At 40.2% G+C, this 5,631-nt stretch overlaps 1 long non-coding RNA gene across 1 annotated transcript; it reads left to right on the top strand.

The window, feature by feature from the left end:
- The first annotated feature begins 620 nt into the window (after positions 1-620).
- LOC116360568 (uncharacterized) lies at positions 621-3,841 on the top strand. The gene is made up of 3 exons (XR_004207021.1): positions 621-718; positions 1,675-1,731; positions 3,244-3,841. It is a non-coding gene; the product is annotated as an uncharacterized LOC116360568 (long non-coding RNA).
- Positions 3,842-5,631: the final 1,790 nt, after the last annotated feature.

Genomic DNA, 5,631 nt, shown 5'->3' with positions numbered 1-5,631 from the left:
TTACGAATGTACGGTTTATTAACCCAACTCCCCACAGGCTACTGTTTGGCCGCAGCCCACGACAAAATAAATGAAGGATACCCTATAAACCACCCGCGACCTTCTCTTGTGAAAGCCAGACATAAGAGAGAGAACAATGTTTAAACCTGGTCTAAACTTCCAATGCTCTCTGCCCAACCCCCCTCCACGCCTCTCCACCAACCACCAGGAAGCCCGGCATCAGAACGTTCCAGGATTGGCAGATAGCAGGTTGATTGGCATGTCGAACCCCGCGAACACTGGGTACTGGTAAGTACAACACAACCAACTAATAGACTAACACATAACACACAGCTGTCTGTGTGGGTCGCTACAATATTGAATCATTTCTGCCCACCGAATTCATATTCGTTATACACTATAAAAAATATAAGACCGGCATATTAAATATTGCAAAAGAAAATCGAATGATTTTTACAAAAAATAATAGGTTTCTGCTTTTGAACACATTTTAGATTATAATCCTTAATTTATGTTTTGAAAAAGAATCCAAGGTAATATGCTGCTAAATTTGAACGAATATTTCTAAGTAACAACCAAAAACTTAAAAATATGCTGTTGAAATGATCATTATTGTGTTGGACTGACATGCCAGATCTAGTTATGAACGTCAGTTGTGCTTGGAACATTTCAACAGACGTCGTCTTGATCTTTCTCATCTGGAAAGGCCTTGTGGCAGGTAACGACCAAACTATCACTTGGAATGTAGTTTGTATTTCTTTACACATTTTCAACGAAATGGCAAAAAATATTCACTAAATAATATTCTTCAAGTACGAAAAGCCTTTAGTTATATTGCCAGAGTAAGTTATATATTTTCACGTTGATAAGCTAGCTAGTTAACTTCCATGATGTCTGTATAGTTAGCTAGTGGTGGGCATGCTACTAGCTAGTAAGTTAGCAGTGCATTTACTTGCCTCGGTGCTGTTTATAAGTTTTGTCATTTTTGAACCGAAATAGCTATGTAACATATTAGCTACCTAGCTTACCAAAAAAAGAACACATGTGCCCCTGCAAGGTAATGTTTGCCTGCTAGGCAAGCTAACCTAAACTCACCCCATTCCGTACAAACTTGCACAACCTTGACATTCAAACGAGGTTAGAAAGAAAACTAAGTCAAAATCCGGAGTGTGAACTAGGTTTCTATTCAGGCTTTGATCAACATGGTAATGGCTCTATAGTATTGGAGAAAAGTTGAAAAAACTGACCCTCTGTTACATCTTGATCTGTCATGTCATAACGTACAGCAGGCATAAATAAACTATTTCTGTTTTACAATCTCTCTCCACCAGGTGTATCACTTCTATCATCAAGAAATGGACAGTGACAGATGGCTAACTACACCTAGCTATCTAACTACACCTGTCCTGGCAGAAACCTTCTTGTTGTTCACGTATTCACAACATGTTCAAGGCAGCACTGCCAACGTTGACCTTGTGCAGTAGTTATCTAGTCAATATCTAACAGCCAAACTAGCTAAATGAAATCATTGGTCTGGCTAGTAAGATAGATAACAAGCAGCTCTTCCAAGTCAGCGTGGATTTCTGTTTTCTAGCTCTCTATCTAAAGCTGAAGTCCTTTAAGTGTTATTTTCCTGACATTGTCACAGGTTTTAATACAACTTCTCTTCTTTAGGTGTTCAGACATTCCTGGGTGCTGGACAGACCATATTTTTCAGAATACATTGACAAGGTATGTCAATATATTCAAATGTCTGTGTTTTCATTGTAACTCACATAAGGGTTTGTAGGGCCCCATGATTTCCCCAATGAGGAAAACTCAGACGGAATCCTATGGAATCCAGAAATTGAAACAGAATACAGGTTGCCCTCGGACAGGATACACAGGATATTTGTATTACAGAAACCTAACATTAGTGTGAATAATAGGTATTAGATATATATTTTATTTAACCAGGTAGGCTAGTTGAGAATAAGTTCTCATTTTTCAACTGCGACCTGGCCAAGATAAAGCAAAGCAGTTTGACACATACAACAACACAGAGTTACACATGGAATAAACACACAGTCAATATTACAGTAGAAAAGGAAAACAAGAAGTCTATATACAGTGAGTGTAAATGAGGTAAGATAAGGGAGATAAGACAGTAAATAGGCCATGGTGGCGAAGTAAATACAATATAGCAATTAAACACTGGAATGGTATATGTGCAGAAGATGAATGTGCAAGTAGAGATACTGGGGTGCAAAGGAGCAAGATAAATACAGTATGGGGAGGAGGTCGTTGGATGGGCTGTTTACAGATGGGCTATGTACAGGTGCAGTGATCTGTGAGCTGCTCTGACAGCTGGTGTTTAAAGCTAGTGAGGGAGATATGAGTCTCCAGCTTCAGTGATTTTTGCAGTTCCTTTCAGTCATTGGCAGCAGAGAACTGGAAGGAAAGGCGGCCAAAGGATGAATTGGCTTTGGGGGTGACCAGTGAAATATACCTGTTGGAGCGCGTGCTACGGGTGGGTGCTGCTATGGTGACCATTGAGCTGAGATAAGGTGGGGCTTGACCTAGCAGAGACTTGTAGATGACCTGGAGCCAGTGGGTTTGGCGATGAGAGTGAAGCGAGGGCCAGCCAACGAGAGCATACAGGTAACAATGGTGGATAGTATATGGGGCTTTGGTGACAAAACGGATGGCACTGTGATAGACCGCATCCAATTTGTTGAGTAGAGGGTTGGAGACTATTTTATAAATGACATCGCCGAAGTCGAGGATCGGTTTGATGGATAGTTTTACGAGGGTATGTTTGGCAGCATGAGTGAAGGATGCTTTGTTGCGAAATAGGAAGCCGATTCAAGATTTAATGTTGGATTGGAGATGCTTAATGTGAGTCTGGAAGGAGAGTTTACAGTCTAACCAGACACCTAGGTATTTGTAGTTATCCACATATTCTAAGTCAGAGCCGTCCAGAGTAGTGATGCTGGACGGGTATTTTATATACTGTATTTTTAAATCAACCAAATGGATTGAACACGTTAACCCAGTGTTCCTAGGCCATCATTGAAAATCAGAATTTGTTCTTAACTGACTTGCCTAGTTAAATGAAGGATAAACAACAACAACAAATCATAGTTTTCACAGTTATTTAATGTGATGGGAGGACCAAGAAGAAGAAAGATTAGCACTTCTCCTTGTGTAATAACATGTTTTCATTATACCACTGGCTGTAACTGTGTTAACGATTGGTTTCAGGAAAACGCCAAGGAGTGTGGAGATGCATCACAGATCTACCTGTCTTTTTCTCTCTTCCTCACCTGTCTCACTGCCTCCTTCACCTGTCTCAAGACCACAGACAGCTACCTAGCCTAAACCCCGCCTCCCCTCTGAATCGGTATCTCCCTGGAATGTTCCAGAATGCCTGAATTTAGCATGCCTGCTGCTGTTTGCGTTGTCTTTATCAATCAATATGACTATATGATTTAAGTTATGATATTGATCATTTTGGCTGATGGACTGAGAGGAATAAGCTGTTGACTGACTCCATGCTTGATGACTTTACAATCACAGAGAGATGTTGACTGACTCCATGTTTGATGACTTTACAATCACAGAGAGATGTTGACTGACTCCATGCTTGATGACTTTACAATCACAGAGAGATGTTGACTGACTCCATGCTTGATGACTTTACAATCACAGAGAGATGTTGACTGACTCCATGTTTGATGACTTTACAATCACAGAGAGCTGTTGACTGACTCCATGCTTGATGACTTTACAATCACAGAGAGATGTTGACTGACTCCATGCTTGATGACTTTACAATCACAGAGAGATGTTGACTGACTCCATGTTTGATGACTACAATCACAGAGAGATGTTGACTTCAGATGTTTGATGTCTTTCAACCACCAAAGTTGTGCTTCTTTGGACAACCGTTCTAAAACCATGAAAGGGCTTTTTGGCTTCTTCTTCTTCTTCAGTGTCTGATAAGAGAACATTATAGTGTTTCTATGCAAAAGGAAACATACTTTATTTGACTGTGGAAAGATCCAGTATCGTCAATACGATTCCAAAGGACTTGACTTTGCAATAAGACCATGGAAGACTCTCAGTCTGTGGATGATGTGTTTTATAAATGGTTTTGATAAAATAATACTCTGGATTCATGCATGTGTTGTCTGTTTACCTTAAGCCATGAAATGGAGGATGAACCTTGGATAAGGCAGAGGCATCTTTGAACAGTGATACAATTCAGATAGTAGAATCAGTGACCCCTGCTGGTTGGAATATGACATTGCAGGATGGTGATGAATCAACTGGAGGCTGGCTGGCTGCTGAAGGATGGATGAACACAATGGACTCAACTTCCACATTGTTCTGTTCATAACTCATCAGTCTTTGGTCTACGCACCACAAACACATCAAGTATCTACTATTAAATGTGGGCTGGGTTTTCACTGTTGGAAATGGATGGACTGTTTCAGGAAAAACCTTCAAGTCACGTATCATAAATGCAATCTAAGACTTACTAAACCAGTTGACTTAGTTGTCTTACTGCAAAACAAGAACCATTACTGACCACCTACTTCTGTGTTGGACTACTAGGTGAAACAACCATTCTGTTAGAAGGAACAACGTTGCAATGTGATGGACTACTAGGTGAAACAACCATTCTGTTAGAAGGAACAACATTACAATGTGATGGACTACTAGGTGAAACAACCATTCTGTTAGAAGGAACAACGTTGCAATGTGATGGACTACTAGGTGGAACAACCATTCTGTTAGAAGGAACAACATTACAATGTGATGGACTACTAGGTGAAACAACCATTCTGTTAGAAGGAACAACGTTGCAATGTGATGGACTACTAGGTGAAACAACCATTCTGTTAGAAGGAACAACGTTGCAATGTGATGGACTACTAGGTGAAACAACCATTCTGTTAGAAGGAACAACATTGCAATGTGATGGACTACTAGGTGGAACAACCATTCTGTTAGAAGGAACAACGTTACAATGTGATGGACTACTAGGTGGAACAACCATTCTGTTAGAAGGAACAACGTTACAATGTGATGGACTACTAGGTGGAACAACCATTCTGTTAGAAGGAACAACGTTACAATGTGATGGACTACTAGGTGGAACAACCATTCTGTTAGAAGGAACAACGTTGCAATGTGATGGACTACTAGGTGGAACAACCATTCTGTTAGAAGGAACAACGTTACAATGTGATGGACTACTAGGTGAAACAACCATTCTGTTAGAAGGAACAACGTTACAATGTGATGGACTACTAGGTGGAACAACCATTCTGTTAGAAGGAACAACGTTACAATGTGATGGACTACTAGGTGGAACAACCATTCTGTTAGAAGGAACAACGTTACAATGTGATGGACTACTAGGTGAAACAGCCATTCTGTTAGAAGGAACAACGTTGCAATGTGATGGACTACTAGGTGGAACAACCATTCTGTTAGAAGGAACAACAACTTTTATGATGGTTTATAGTTTTCAGCTACATTCATGCATTCAATGAGTATAAAAATGCATCATTGAGAATAATAGGATGGGATACTACTAGTATTGCTGCTGGACATTAAACACTACTGTCAGATGTTACTGTC

This window comes from Oncorhynchus kisutch, unplaced genomic scaffold (genome assembly GCF_002021735.2).
Source record: "Oncorhynchus kisutch isolate 150728-3 unplaced genomic scaffold, Okis_V2 Okis09a-Okis19a_hom, whole genome shotgun sequence".
Classification (NCBI taxonomy): domain Eukaryota; kingdom Metazoa; phylum Chordata; class Actinopteri; order Salmoniformes; family Salmonidae; genus Oncorhynchus; species Oncorhynchus kisutch.
Note: the sequence above shows the minus strand (reverse complement) of the source record. Positions and strands in the feature narration are given on the sequence as shown.